A 15,142-nucleotide genomic window follows, 5' to 3' on the forward strand; every position below is an offset into this window, starting at 1 on the left:
GTGGTGCAATTGGTCAGCGCGCGGTACTAATAAGACAGTATCAGTTGAGCCATGCCGAGGTTGTGAGTTCAAGCCTTACCTGGAGCATATTTGTATACTGTTTTCTTTTCCTTTTCTTATGTCATTAGTCATTGATTATAAACTGCTACCTTAATATTTAATATGATATTACAAAGGATGGAAGAAAGAAAGAAAAAACACAAACATGATTGTGCATTTAAGTTGTCAGCACACATCTGCTTTGGTTCAAATGCACTGCATATCTTCCTTCAGTCAGCCAACAAAACAGCAATGGAAAAGATTAACATACTGTTGGTAAAGCAGTTGCATCAAATTGATTTTCTGCAATATAGCATGATAATCCATACTGACAGCTCTGGATAGTACCAGCACATTTCTTGCTGGACTTGGTAATGCAAAGAACACAATAAACAGCTTCACTTTTTCCTCAAAAATAAATAATTACTATTAAAAACCTAACAGTCTTAAATAAGAACATCAGTAAGCACCACTGGCATAATGGGTAAGGCACTGTTCTCCTAAGCCAGTGGTTGCGGGTTTAAGTCCCGTCTGAGTTGGAAGTCATTACAGCAAGTGTCTCATCACTAGAGTTGATATTTTATCCTTGCTTCAACTGTAAAACAGTCTTGCAGTGTTTAGCTTGTAAAAAATGACCGCAGAAGCTAAAATATGACATTAATTATGATAACATTGTTGTTGTTGTTTTTGAAACATTTTCTATCACCGTGGACAGCTTATTCAAGTGCCATCTGGCATGCATGTTCCTTTGTTGCTCATCATTCATCACCAAAAATGATTTTCTTTTTCAATTCTTATGACTGTACTGATTGTATTGAATAAAATCCACATCTAGCATAACCAATTAACGCTGCAAAGTGCTCCAGTGGCACAATTGGTCAGTGCGCGGTACTTATAAGACAGTATCTGTTCAGCAATGCCGAGGTTGTGAGTTCAAGCCTCACCTGGAGCATCTTTGTATACTGTTTTTTTTTCCTTTTCTTGTGTCATTAGTCATTGATTATAAACTGCTACCTTAATATTTAATATGATATTACAAAGGATGGAAGAAAGAAAGAAAAAACACAAACATGATTGTGCATTTAAGTTGTCAGCACACATCTGCTTTGGTTCAAATGCACTGCATATCTTTCTTCAGTCAGCCAACAAAACAGCAATGGAAAAGATTAACATACTGTTGGTAAAGCAGTTGCATCAAATTGATTTTCTGCAATATAGCATGATAATCCATACTGACAGCTCTGGATAGTACCAGCACATTTCTTGCTGGACTTGGTAATGCAAAGAACACAGTAAACAGCTTCACTTTTTCCTCAAAAATAAATAATTGACTATTAAAAACCTAACAGTCTTAAATAAGAACATCAGTAAGCACCACTGGCATAATGGATAAGTCACTGCCCTCCTAAGCCAGGGGGTCCAAGTCCCATATGGGGTGGAAGTCATTACAGCAAGTGTCTCATCACTAGAGTTGATATTTTATCCTTGCTTCAACTGTAAAACAGTCTTGCAGTGTTTAGCTTGTAAAAAATGACCACAGAAGCTAAAATATGACATTAATTATGATAACATTGTTGTTGTTCTTGTTTTTTAAACCTTTTCTATCGCCGTGGACAGCTTATTCAAGTGCCATCTTTCATGCAAGTTCCTTTGTTGCTCATCATTTATCACCAAAAATTATTTTCTTTTTCAATTCTTATGACTGTACTGATTGTATTGAATAAAATCCACATCTAGCATAACCAATTAATGCTGCAAAGTGCTCCAGTGGCGCAATTGGTCAGCGCGCGGTACTTATAAGACAGTATCTGTTGAGCAATGCCAAGGTTATGAGTTCAAGCCTCACCTGGAGCATCTATGTATACTGTTTTTTTTTTCTTTTCTTTTGTCATTAGTCATTGATTATAAACTGCTACCTTAATATATAATATGATATTACAAAGGATGGAAGAAAGAAAGAAAAAACACAAACATGATTGTGCATTTAAGTTGTCAGCACACATCTGCTTTGGTTCAAATGCACTGCATATCTTCCTTCAGTCAGCCAACAAAACAGCAATGGAAAAGATTAACATACTGTTGGTAAAGCAGTTGCATCAAATTGATTTTCTTCAATATAGCATGATAATCCATACTGACAGCTCTGGATAGTACCAGCACATTTCTTGCTGGACTTGGTAATGCAAAGAACACAGTAAACAGCTTCACTTTTTCCTCAAAAATAAATAATTGACTATTAAAAACCTAACAGTCTTAAATAAGAACATCAGTAAGCACCACTGGCATAATGGGTAAGGCACTGTTCTCCTAAGCAAGTGGTTGTGGGTTTAAGTCCCGTCTGAGTTGGAAGTCATTACAGCAAGTGTCTCATCACTAGAGTTGATATTTTATCCTTGCTTCAACTGTAAAACAGTCTTGCAGTGTTTAGCTTGTAAAAAAGGACAACAGAAGCTAAAATATGACATTAATTATGATAACATTGTTGTTGTTGTTGTTTTTTAAACCTTTTCTATCACAGTGGACAGCTTATTCAAGTGCCATCTGGCATGCATGTTCCTTTGTTGCTCATCATTCATCACCAAAAATTATTTTCTTTTTCAATTCTTATGACTGTACTGATTGTATTGAATAAAATCCACATCTAGCATAACCAACTGATGCTGCAAAGTGCTCCAGTGGTGCAATTGGTCAGCGCGCGGTACTAATAAGACAGTATCTGTTCAGCAATGCCGAGGTTGTGAGTTCAAGCCTCACCTGGAGCATCTTTGTATACTGTTTTTTTTTCCTTTTCTTATGTCATTAGTCATTGATTATAAACTGCTACCTTAATATTTAATATGATATTACAAAGGATGGAAGAAAGAAAGAAAAAACACAGCAACATGATTGTGCATTTAAGTTGTTAGCACACATCTGCTTTGGTTCAAATGCACTGCATATCTTCCTTCAGTCAGCCAACAAAACAGCAATGGAAAAGATTAACATACTGTTGGTAAAGCAGTTGCATCAAATTGATTTTCTGCAATATAGCATGATAATCCATACTGACAGCTCTGGATAGTACCAGCACATTTCTTGCTGGACTTGGTAATGCAAAGAACACAGTAAACAGCTTCACTTTTTCCTCAAAAATAAATAATTGACTATTAAAAACCTAACAGTCTTAAATAAGAACATCAGTAAGCACCACTGGCATAATGGGTAAGGCACTGTTCTCCTAAGCCAGTGGTTGTGGGTTTAAGTCCCGTCTGAGTTGGAAGTCATTACAGCAAGTGTCTCATCACTAGAGTTGATATTTTATCCTTGCTTCAACTGTAAAACAGTCTTGCAGTGTTTAGCTTGTAAAAAATGACCACAGAAGCTAAAATATGACATTAATTATGATAACATTGTTGTTGTTGTTTTTGAAACATTTTCTATCACCGTGGACAGCTTATTCAAGTGCCATCTGGCATGCATGTTCCTTTGTTGCTCATCATTCATCACCAAAAATGATTTTCTTTTTCAATTCTTATGACTGTACTGATTGTATTGAATAAAATCCACATCTAGCATAACCAATTAATGCTGCAAAGTGCTCCAGTGGCGCAATTGGTCAGTGCACGGTACTTATAAGACAGTATCTGTTCAGCAATGCCGAGGTTGTGAGTTCAAGCCTCACCTGGAGTATCTTTGTATACTGTTTTTTTTTCCTTTTCTTGTGTCATTAGTCATTGATTATAAACTGCTACCTTAATATTTAATATGATATTACAAAGGATGGAAGAAAGAAAAAACACAAACATGATTGTGCATTTAAGTTGTCAGCACACATCTGCTTTGGTTCAAATGCACTGCATATCTTTCTTCAGTCAGCCAACAAAACAGCAATGGAAAAGATTAACATACTGTTGGTAAAGCAGTTGCATCAAATTGATTTTCTGCAATATAGCATGATAATCCATACTGACAGCTCTGGATAGTACCAGCACATTTCTTGCTGGACTTGGTAATGCAAAGAACACAGTAAACAGCTTCACTTTTTCCTCAAAAATAAATAATTGACTATTAAAAACCTAACAGTCTTAAATAAGAACATCAGTAAGCACCACTGGCATAATGGATAAGTCACTGCCCTCCTAAGCCAGGGGGTCCAAGTCCCATATGGGGTGGAAGTCATTACAGCAAGTGTCTCATCACTAGAGTTGATATTTTATCCTTGCTTCAACTGTAAAACAGTCTTGCAGTGTTTAGCTTGTAAAAAATGACCACAGAAGCTAAAATATGACATTAATTATGATAACATTGTTGTTGTTCTTGTTTTTTAAACCTTTTCTATCGCCGTGGACAGCTTATTCAAGTGCCATCTGGCATGCAAGTTCCTTTGTTGCTCATCATTCATCACCAAAAATGATTTTCTTTTTCAATTCTTATGACTGTACTGATTGTATTGAATAAAATCCACATCTAGCATAACCAATTAATGCTGCAAAGTGCTCCAGTGGTGCAATTGGTCAGCGCGCGGTACTTATAAGACAGTATCTGTTGAGCAATGCCAAGGTTATGAGTTCAAGCCTCACCTGGAGCATCTATGTATACTGTTTTTTTTTTCTTTTCTTTTGTCATTAGTCATTGATTATAAACTGCTACCTTAATATATAATATGATATTACAAAGAATGGAAGAAAGAAAGAAAAAACACAAACATGATTGTGCATTTAAGTTGTCAGCACACATCTGCTTTGGTTCAAATGCACTGCATATCTTCCTTCAGTCAGCCAACAAAACAGCAATGGAAAAGATTAACATACTGTTGGTAAAGCAGTTGCATCAAATTGATTTTCTGCAATATAGCATGATAATCCATACTGACAGCTCTGGATAGTACCAGCACATTTCTTGCTGGACTTGGTAATGCAAAGAACACAGTAAACAGCTTCACTTTTTCCTCAAAAATAAATAATTGACTATTAAAAACCTAACAGTCTTAAATAAGAACATCAGTAAGCACCACTGGCATAATGGGTAAGGCACTGTTCTCCTAAGCAAGTGGTTGTGGGTTTAAGTCCCGTCTGAGTTGGAAGTCATTACAGCGAGTGTCTCATCACTAGAGTTGATATTTTATCCTTGCTTCAACTGTACAACAGTCTTGCAGTGTTTAGCTTGTAAAAAAGGACAACAGAAGCTAAAATATGACATTAATTATGATAACATTGTTGTTGTTGTTGTTTTTTAAACCTTTTCTATCACAGTGGACAGCTTATTCAAGTGCCGTCTGGCATGCATGTTCCTTTGTTGCTCATCATTCATCACCAAAAATGATTTTCTTTTTCAATTCTTATGACTGTACTGATTGTATTGAATAAAATCCACATCTAGCATAACCAATTGATGCTGCAAAGTGCTCCAGTGGTGCAATTGGTCAGCGCGCGGTACTAATAAGACAGTATTTGTTGAGCAATGCCGAGGTTGTGAGTTCAAGCCTCACCTGGAGCATCTTTGTATACTGTTTTTTTTTCCTTTTCTTATGTCATTAGTCATTGATTATAAACTGCTACCTTAATATTTAATATGATATTACAAAGGATGGAAGAAAGACAGAAAAAACACAAACATGATTGTGCATTTAAGTTGTCAGCACACATCTGCTTTGGTTCAAATGCACTGCATATCTTCCTTCAGTCAGCCAACAAAACAGCAATGGAAAAGATTAACATACTGTTGGTAAAGCAGTTGCATCAAATTGATTTTCTGCAATATAGCATGATAATCCATACTGAGAGCTCTGGATAGTACCAGCACATTTCTTGCTGGACTTTGTAATGCAAAGAACACAGTAAACAGCTTCACTTTTTTTCAAAAATAAATAATTGACTATTAAAAACCTATCAGTCTTAAATAAGGACATCAGTAAGCACCACTGGCATAATGGATAAGGCACTGTTCTCCTAAGCCAGTGGTTGTGGGTTTAAGTCCCGTCTGAGTTGGAAGTCATTACAGCAAGAGTCTCATCACTAGAGTTGATATTTTATCCTTGCTTCAACTGTAAAACAGTCTTGCAGTGTTTAGCTTGTAAAAAATGACCACAGAATCTAAAATATGACATTAATTATGATAACATTGTTGTTGTTGTTTTTTAAACCTTTTCTATCACCGTGGACAGCTTATTCAAGTGCCATCTGGCATGCATGTTCCTTTGTTGCTCATCATTCATCACCAAAAATGATTTTCTTTTTCAATTCTTATGACTGTACTGATTGTATTGAATAAAATCCACATCTAGCATAACCAATTAATGCTGCAAAGTGCTCCAGTGGCGCAATTGGTCAGTGCGCGGTACTTATAAGACAGTATCTGTTCAGCAATGCCGAGGTTGTGAGTTCAAGCCTCACCTGGAGTATCTTTGTATACTGTTTTTTTTTCCTTTTCTTGTGTCATTAGTCATTGATTATAAACTGCTACCTTAATATTTAATATGATATTACAAAGGATGGAAGAAAGAAAAAACACAAACATGATTGTGCATTTAAGTTGTCAGCACACATCTGCTTTGGTTCAAATGCACTGCATATCTTTCTTCAGTCAGCCAACAAAACAGCAATGGAAAAGATTAACATACTGTTGGTAAAGCAGTTGCATCAAATTGATTTTCTGCAATATAGCATGATAATCCATACTGACAGCTCTGGATAGTACCAGCACATTTCTTGCTGGACTTGGTAATGCAAAGAACACAGTAAACAGCTTCACTTTTTCCTCAAAAATAAATAATTGACTATTAAAAACCTAACAGTCTTAAATAAGAACATCAGTAAGCACCACTGGCATAATGGATAAGTCACTGCCCTCCTAAGCCAGGGGGTCCAAGTCCCATATGGGGTGGAAGTCATTACAGCAAGTGTCTCATCACTAGAGTTGATATTTTATCCTTGCTTCAACTGTAAAACAGTCTTGCAGTGTTTAGCTTGTAAAAAATGACCACAGAAGCTAAAATATGACATTAATTATGATAACATTGTTGTTGTTCTTGTTTTTTAAACCTTTTCTATCGCCGTGGACAGCTTATTCAAGTGCCATCTGGCATGCAAGTTCCTTTGTTGCTCATCATTCATCACCAAAAATGATTTTCTTTTTCAATTCTTATGACTGTACTGATTGTATTGAATAAAATCCACATCTAGCATAACCAATTAATGCTGCAAAGTGCTCCAGTGGCGCAATTGGTCAGCGCGCGGTACTTATAAGACAGTATCTGTTGAGCAATGCCAAGGTTATGAGTTCAAGCCTCACCTGGAGCATCTATGTATACTGTTTTTTTTTTCTTTTCTTTTGTCATTAGTCATTGATTATAAACTGCTACCTTAATATATAATATGATATTACAAAGAATGGAAGAAAGAAAGAAAAAACACAAACATGATTGTGCATTTAAGTTGTCAGCACACATCTGCTTTGGTTCAAATGCACTGCATATCTTCCTTCAGTCAGCCAACAAAACAGCAATGGAAAAGATTAACATACTGTTGGTAAAGCAGTTGCATCAAATTGATTTTCTGCAATATAGCATGATAATCCATACTGACAGCTCTGGATAGTACCAGCACATTTCTTGCTGGACTTGGTAATGCAAAGAACACAGTAAACAGCTTCACTTTTTCCTCAAAAATAAATAATTGACTATTAAAAACCTAACAGTCTTAAATAAGAACATCAGTAAGCACCACTGGCATAATGGGTAAGGCACTGTTCTCCTAAGCAAGTGGTTGTGGGTTTAAGTCCCGTCTGAGTTGGAAGTCATTACAGCAAGTGTCTCATCACTAGAGTTGATATTTTATCCTTGCTTCAACTGTACAACAGTCTTGCAGTGTTTAGCTTGTAAAAAAGGACAACAGAAGCTAAAATATGACATTAATTATGATAACATTGTTGTTGTTGTTGTTGTTGTTTTTTAAACCTTTTCTATCACAGTGGACAGCTTATTCAAGTGCCGTCTGGCATGCATGTTCCTTTGTTGCTCATCATTCATCACCAAAAATGATTTTCTTTTTCAATTCTTATGACTGTACTGATTGTATTGAATAAAATCCACATCTAGCATAACCAATTGATGCTGCAAAGTGCTCCAGTGGTGCAATTGGTCAGCGCGCGGTACTAATAAGACAGTATTTGTTGAGCAATGCCGAGGTTGTGAGTTCAAGCCTCACCTGGAGCATCTTTATATACTGTTTTTTTTTCCTTTTCTTATGTCATTAGTCATTGATTATAAACTGCTACCTTAATATTTAATATGATATTACAAAGGATGGAAGAAAGACAGAAAAAACACAAACATGATTGTGCATTTAAGTTGTCAGCACACATCTGCTTTGGTTCAAATGCACTGCATATCTTCCTTCAGTCAGCCAACAAAACAGCAATGGAAAAGATTAACATACTGTTGGTAAAGCAGTTGCATCAAATTGATTTTCTGCAATATAGCATGATAATCCATACTGAGAGCTCTGGATAGTACCAGCACATTTCTTGCTGGACTTTGTAATGCAAAGAACACAGTAAACAGCTTCACTTTTTTTCAAAAATAAATAATTGACTATTAAAAACCTATCAGTCTTAAATAAGGACATCAGTAAGCACCACTGGCATAATGGATAAGGCACTGTTCTCCTAAGCCAGTGGTTGTGGGTTTAAGTCCCGTCTGAGTTGGAAGTCATTACAGCAAGAGTCTCATCACTAGAGTTGATATTTTATCCTTGCTTCAACTGTAGAACAGTCTTGCAGTGTTTAGCTTGTAAAAAATGACCACAGAATCTAAAATATGACATTAATTATGATAACATTGTTGTTGTTGTTTTTTAAACCTTTTCTATCACCGTGGACAGCTTATTCAAGTGCCATCTGGCATGCATGTTCCTTTGTTGCTCATCATTCATCACCAAAAATGATTTTCTTTTTCAATTCTTATGACTGTACTGATTGTATTGAATAAAATCCACATCTAGCATAACCAATTAATGCTGCAAAGTGCTCCAGTGGCGCAATTGGTCAGCGCGCGGTACTTATAAGACAGTATCTATTCAGCAATGCCGAGGTTGTGAGTTCAAGCCTCACCTGGAGCATCTTTGTATACTGTTTTTTTTTCCTTTTCTTGTGTCATTAGTCATTGATTATAAACTGCTACCTTAATATTTAATAAGAAATTACAAAGGATGGAAGAAAGAAAGAAAAAACACAAACATGATTGTGCATTTAAGTTGTCAGCACACATATGCTTTGGTTCAAATGCACTGCATATCTTCCTTCAGTCAGCCAACAAAGCAGCAATGGAAAAGATTAACATACTGTTGGTAAAGCAGTTGCATCAAATTGATTTTCTGCAATATAGCATGATAATCCATACTGACAGCTCTGGATAGTACCAGCACATTTCTTGCTGGACTTGGTAATGCAAAGAACACAGTAAACAGCTTCACTGTTTCCTCAAAAATAAATAATTGACTATTAAAAACCTAACAGTCTTAAATAAGAACATCAGTAAGCACCACTGGCATAATGGATAAGTCACTGCCCTCCTAAGCCAGGGGGTCCAAGTCCTATATGGGGTTGAAGTCAATACAGCAAATGTCTCATCACTAGAGTTGATATTTTATCCTTGCTTCAACTGTAAAACAGTCTTGCAGTGTTTAGCTTGTAAAAAATTAACACAGAAGCTAAAATATGACATTAATTATGATAACATTGTTGTTGTTGTTGTTTTTTAAACCTTTTCTATCACAGTGGACAGCTTATTCAAGTGCCATCTGGCATGCATGTTCCTTTGTTGCTCATCATTCATCACCAAAAATGACTTTCTTTTTCAATTCTTATGACTGTACTGATTGTATTGAATAAAATCCACATCTAGCATAACCAATTAACGCTGCAAAGTGCTCCAGTGGCGCAATTGGTCAGCACGCGGTACTTATAAGACAGTATCTGTTGAGCAATGCCGAGGTTGTGAGTTCAAGCCTCACCTGGAGCAGCTTTGTATAATGTTTTTTTTTTCCTTTTTTTTATGTCATTAGTCATTGATTATAAACTGCTACCTTAATATTTAATATGATATCACAAAGGATGGAAGAAAGAAAGAAAAAACACAAACATGATTGTGCATTTAAGTTGTCAGCACACATATGCTTTGGTTCAAATGCACTGCATATCTTCCTTCAGTCAGCCAACAAAGCAGCAATGGAAAATATTAACATACTGTTGGTAAAGCAGTTGCATCAAATTGATTTTCTGCAATATAGCATGATAATCCATACTGACAGCTCTGGATAGTACCAGCACATTTCTTGCTGGACTTGGTAATGCAAAGAACACAGTAAACAGCTTCACTTTTTCCTCAAAAATAAATAATTGACTATTAAAAACCTAACAGTCTTAAATAAGAACATCAGTTAGCACCACTGGCATAATGGGTAAGGCACTGTTCTCCTAAGCAAGTGGTTGTGGGTTTAAGTCCCGTCTGAGTTGGAAGTCATTACAGCAAGTGTCTCATCACTAAAGTTGATATTTTGTCCTTGCATCAACTGTAAAACAGTCTTGCAGTGTTTAGCTTGTAAAAAATGACCACAGAAGCTAAAATATGACATTAATTATGATAACATTGTTGTTGTTGTTGTTTTTTAAACCTTTTCTATCACAGTGGACAGCTTATTCAAGTGCCATCTGGCATGCATGTTCCTTTGTTGCTCAACATTCATCACCAAAAATGATTTTCTTTTTCAATTCTTATGACTGTACTGATTGTATTGAATAAAATCCACATCTAGCATAACCAATTAATGCTGCAAAGTGCTCCAGTGGCGCAATTTATCAGCGCACGGTACTTATAAGACAGTATCTGTTGAGCAATGCCGAGGTTGTGAGTTCAAGCCTCACCTGGAGCATCTTTGTATACTGTTTTTTTCCTTTTCTTATGTCATTAGTCATTGATTATAAACTGCTACCTTAATATTTAATATGATATTACAAAGGATGGAAGAAAGAATGAAAAAACACAAACATGATTGTGCATTTAAGTTGTCAGCACACATCTGCTTTGGTTCAAATGCACTGCATATTTTCCTTCAGTCAGCCAATAAAACAGCAATGGAAAAGATTAACATACTGTTGGTAAAGCAGTTGCATCAAATTGATTTTCTGCGATATAGCATGATAATCCATACTTACAGCTCTGGATAGTACCAGCACATTTCTTGCTGGACTTGGTAATGCAAAGAACACAGTAAACAGCTTCACTTTTTCCTCAAAAATAAATAATTGACTATTAAAAACCTAACAGTCTTAAATAAGAACATCAGTAAGCACCACTGGCATAATGGATAAGTCACCGCCCTCCTAAGCCAGGGGGTCCAAGTCCCATATGGGGTGGAAGTATTACAGCAAGTGTCTCATCACTAGAGTTGATATTTTATCCTTGCTTCAACTGTAAAACAGTCTTGCAGTGTTTAGCTTGTAAAAAATGACCACAGAAGCTAAAATATGACATTAATTATGAGAACATTGTTGTTGTTGTTGTTTTTTAAACCTTTTCTATCACCGTAGATAGCTTATTCAAGTGCCATCTGGCATGCATGTTCCTTTGTTGCTCATCATTCATCACCAAAAATGATTTTCTTTTTCAATTCTTATGACTGTACTGATTGTATTGAATAAAATCCACATCTAGCATAACCAATTAATGCTGCAAAGTGCTCCAGTGGCGCAATTGGTCAGCGCGCGGTACTAATAAGACAGTATCAGTTGAGCAATGCCGAGGTTGTGAGTTCAAGCCTCACCTGGAGTATCTTTGTATACTGTTTTTTTTTCCTTTTCTTGTGTCATTAGTCATTGATTATAAACTGCTACCTTAATATTTAATATGATATTACAAAGGATGGAAGAAAGAAAAAACACAAACATGATTGTGCATTTAAGTTGTCAGCACACATCTGCTTTGGTTCAAATGCACTGCATATCTTTCTTCAGTCAGCCAACAAAACAGCAATGGAAAAGATTAACATACTGTTGGTAAAGCAGTTGCATCAAATTGATTTTCTGCAATATAGCATGATAATCCATACTGACAGCTCTGGATAGTACCAGCACATTTCTTGCTGGACTTGGTAATGCAAAGAACACAGTAAACAGCTTCACTTTTTCCTCAAAAATAAATAATTGACTATTAAAAACCTAACAGTCTTAAATAAGAACATCAGTAAGCACCACTGGCATAATGGATAAGTCACTGCCCTCCTAAGCCAGGGGGTCCAAGTCCCATATGGGGTGGAAGTCATTACAGCAAGTGTCTCATCACTAGAGTTGATATTTTATCCTTGCTTCAACTGTAAAACAGTCTTGCAGTGTTTAGCTTGTAAAAAATGACCACAGAAGCTAAAATATGACATTAATTATGATAACATTGTTGTTGTTCTTGTTTTTTAAACCTTTTCTATCACCGTGGACAGCTTATTCAAGTGCCATCTGGCATGCAAGTTCCTTTGTTGCTCATCATTCATCACCAAAAATGATTTTCTTTTTCAATTCTTATGACTGTACTGATTGTATTGAATAAAATCCACATCTAGCATAACCAATTAATGCTGCAAAGTGCTCCAGTGGCGCAATTGGTCAGCGCGTGGTACTTATAAGACAGTATCTGTTGAGCAATGCCAAGGTTATGAGTTCAAGCCTCACCTGGAGCATCTATGTATACTGTTTTTTTTTCCTTTTCTTATGTCATTAGTCATTGATTATAAACTGCTACCTTAATATTTAATATGATATTACAAAGGATGGAAGAAAGACAGAAAAAACACAAACATGATTGTGCATTTAAGTTGTCAGCACACATCTGCTTTGGTTCAAATGCACTGCATATCTTCCTTCAGTCAGCCAACAAAACAGCAATGGAAAAGATTAACATACTGTTGGTAAAGCAGTTGCATCAAATTGATTTTCTGCAATATAGCATGATAATCCATACTGAGAGCTCTGGATAGTACCAGCACATTTCTTGCTGGACTTTGTAATGCAAAGAACACAGTAAACAGCTTCACTTTTTTTCAAAAATAAATAATTGACTATTAAAAACCTATCAGTCTTAAATAAGGACATCAGTAAGCACCACTGGCATAATGGATAAGGCACTGTTCTCCTAAGCCAGTGGTTGTGGGTTTAAGTCCCGTCTGAGTTGGAAGTCATTACAGCAAGAGTCTCATCACTAGAGTTGATATTTTATCCTTGCTTCAACTGTAGAACAGTCTTGCAGTGTTTAGCTTGTAAAAAATGACCACAGAATCTAAAATATGACATTAATTATGATAACATTGTTGTTGTTGTTTTTTAAACCTTTTCTATCACCGTGGACAGCTTATTCAAGTGCCATCTGGCATGCATGTTCCTTTGTTGCTCATCATTCATCACCAAAAATGATTTTCTTTTTCAATTCTTATGACTGTACTGATTGTATTGAATAAAATCCACATCTAGCATAACCAATTAATGCTGCAAAGTGCTCCAGTGGCGCAATTGGTCAGCGCGCGGTACTTATAAGACAGTATCTATTCAGCAATGCCGAGGTTGTGAGTTCAAGCCTCACCTGGAGCATCTTTGTATACTGTTTTTTTTTCCTTTTCTTGTGTCATTAGTCATTGATTATAAACTGCTACCTTAATATTTAATAAGAAATTACAAAGGATGGAAGAAAGAAAGAAAAAACACAAACATGATTGTGCATTTAAGTTGTCAGCACACATATGCTTTGGTTCAAATGCACTGCATATCTTCCTTCAGTCAGCCAACAAAGCAGCAATGGAAAAGATTAACATACTGTTGGTAAAGCAGTTGCATCAAATTGATTTTCTGCAATATAGCATGATAATCCATACTGACAGCTCTGGATAGTACCAGCACATTTCTTGCTGGACTTGGTAATGCAAAGAACACAGTAAACAGCTTCACTGTTTCCTCAAAAATAAATAATTGACTATTAAAAACCTAACAGTCTTAAATAAGAACATCAGTAAGCACCACTGGCATAATGGATAAGTCACTGCCCTCCTAAGCCAGGGGGTCCAAGTCCTATATGGGGTTGAAGTCAATACAGCAAATGTCTCATCACTAGAGTTGATATTTTATCCTTGCTTCAACTGTAAAACAGTCTTGCAGTGTTTAGCTTGTAAAAAATTAACACAGAAGCTAAAATATGACATTAATTATGATAACATTGTTGTTGTTGTTGTTTTTTAAACCTTTTCTATCACAGTGGACAGCTTATTCAAGTGCCATCTGGCATGCATGTTCCTTTGTTGCTCATCATTCATCACCAAAAATGACTTTCTTTTTCAATTCTTATGACTGTACTGATTGTATTGAATAAAATCCACATCTAGCATAACCAATTAACGCTGCAAAGTGCTCCAGTGGCGCAATTGGTCAGCACGCGGTACTTATAAGACAGTATCTGTTGAGCAATGCCGAGGTTGTGAGTTCAAGCCTCACCTGGAGCAGCTTTGTATAATGTTTTTTTTTTCCTTTTTTTTATGTCATTAGTCATTGATTATAAACTGCTACCTTAATATTTAATATGATATCACAAAGGATGGAAGAAAGAAAGAAAAAACACAAACATGATTGTGCATTTAAGTTGTCAGCACACATATGCTTTGGTTCAAATGCACTGCATATCTTCCTTCAGTCAGCCAACAAAGCAGCAATGGAAAATATTAACATACTGTTGGTAAAGCAGTTGCATCAAATTGATTTTCTGCAATATAGCATGATAATCCATACTGACAGCTCTGGATAGTACCAGCACATTTCTTGCTGGACTTGGTAATGCAAAGAACACAGTAAACAGCTTCACTTTTTCCTCAAAAATAAATAATTGACTATTAAAAACCTAACAGTCTTAAATAAGAACATCAGTTAGCACCACTGGCATAATGGGTAAGGCACTGTTCTCCTAAGCAAGTGGTTGTGGGTTTAAGTCCCGTCTGAGTTGGAAGTCATTACAGCAAGTGTCTCATCACTAAAGTTGATATTTTGTCCTTGCATCAACTGTAAAACAGTCTTGCAGTGTTTAGCTTGTAAAAAATGACCA

General features: G+C 36.0%; 10 non-coding genes across 10 annotated transcripts; all 10 read left to right on the forward strand.

Moving 5' to 3' along the window:
* The first annotated feature begins 898 nt into the window (after positions 1-898).
* Positions 899-991, forward strand: TRNAI-UAU (transfer RNA isoleucine (anticodon UAU)). Its single transcript is given in 2 exon segments — positions 899-936; positions 956-991. It is a non-coding gene; the product is annotated as a tRNA-Ile (tRNA).
* Positions 992-2,708: 1,717 nt separating this feature from the next.
* Positions 2,709-2,801, forward strand: TRNAI-AAU (transfer RNA isoleucine (anticodon AAU)). Its single transcript is given in 2 exon segments — positions 2,709-2,746; positions 2,766-2,801. It is a non-coding gene; the product is annotated as a tRNA-Ile (tRNA).
* A 2,620-nt stretch (positions 2,802-5,421) lies between these two features.
* Positions 5,422-5,514, forward strand: TRNAI-AAU (transfer RNA isoleucine (anticodon AAU)). The gene is given in 2 exon segments: positions 5,422-5,459; positions 5,479-5,514. It is a non-coding gene; the product is annotated as a tRNA-Ile (tRNA).
* Positions 5,515-8,137: 2,623 nt separating this feature from the next.
* TRNAI-AAU (transfer RNA isoleucine (anticodon AAU)) lies at positions 8,138-8,230 on the forward strand. The gene is given in 2 exon segments: positions 8,138-8,175; positions 8,195-8,230. It is a non-coding gene; the product is annotated as a tRNA-Ile (tRNA).
* Positions 8,231-9,041: 811 nt separating this feature from the next.
* On the forward strand, positions 9,042-9,134 carry TRNAI-UAU (transfer RNA isoleucine (anticodon UAU)). The gene is given in 2 exon segments: positions 9,042-9,079; positions 9,099-9,134. It is a non-coding gene; the product is annotated as a tRNA-Ile (tRNA).
* Positions 9,135-9,943: 809 nt separating this feature from the next.
* On the forward strand, positions 9,944-10,036 carry TRNAI-UAU (transfer RNA isoleucine (anticodon UAU)). Its single transcript is given in 2 exon segments — positions 9,944-9,981; positions 10,001-10,036. It is a non-coding gene; the product is annotated as a tRNA-Ile (tRNA).
* A 1,716-nt stretch (positions 10,037-11,752) lies between these two features.
* Positions 11,753-11,845, forward strand: TRNAI-AAU (transfer RNA isoleucine (anticodon AAU)). Its single transcript is given in 2 exon segments — positions 11,753-11,790; positions 11,810-11,845. It is a non-coding gene; the product is annotated as a tRNA-Ile (tRNA).
* Positions 11,846-12,650: 805 nt separating this feature from the next.
* TRNAI-UAU (transfer RNA isoleucine (anticodon UAU)) lies at positions 12,651-12,743 on the forward strand. The gene is given in 2 exon segments: positions 12,651-12,688; positions 12,708-12,743. It is a non-coding gene; the product is annotated as a tRNA-Ile (tRNA).
* An 811-nt stretch (positions 12,744-13,554) lies between these two features.
* On the forward strand, positions 13,555-13,647 carry TRNAI-UAU (transfer RNA isoleucine (anticodon UAU)). The gene is given in 2 exon segments: positions 13,555-13,592; positions 13,612-13,647. It is a non-coding gene; the product is annotated as a tRNA-Ile (tRNA).
* An 809-nt stretch (positions 13,648-14,456) lies between these two features.
* TRNAI-UAU (transfer RNA isoleucine (anticodon UAU)) lies at positions 14,457-14,549 on the forward strand. Its single transcript is given in 2 exon segments — positions 14,457-14,494; positions 14,514-14,549. It is a non-coding gene; the product is annotated as a tRNA-Ile (tRNA).
* The last annotated feature ends 593 nt before the right edge of the window (positions 14,550-15,142 follow it).

This window comes from Pseudophryne corroboree, chromosome 4 (genome assembly GCF_028390025.1).
Source record: "Pseudophryne corroboree isolate aPseCor3 chromosome 4, aPseCor3.hap2, whole genome shotgun sequence".
Classification (NCBI taxonomy): domain Eukaryota; kingdom Metazoa; phylum Chordata; class Amphibia; order Anura; family Myobatrachidae; genus Pseudophryne; species Pseudophryne corroboree.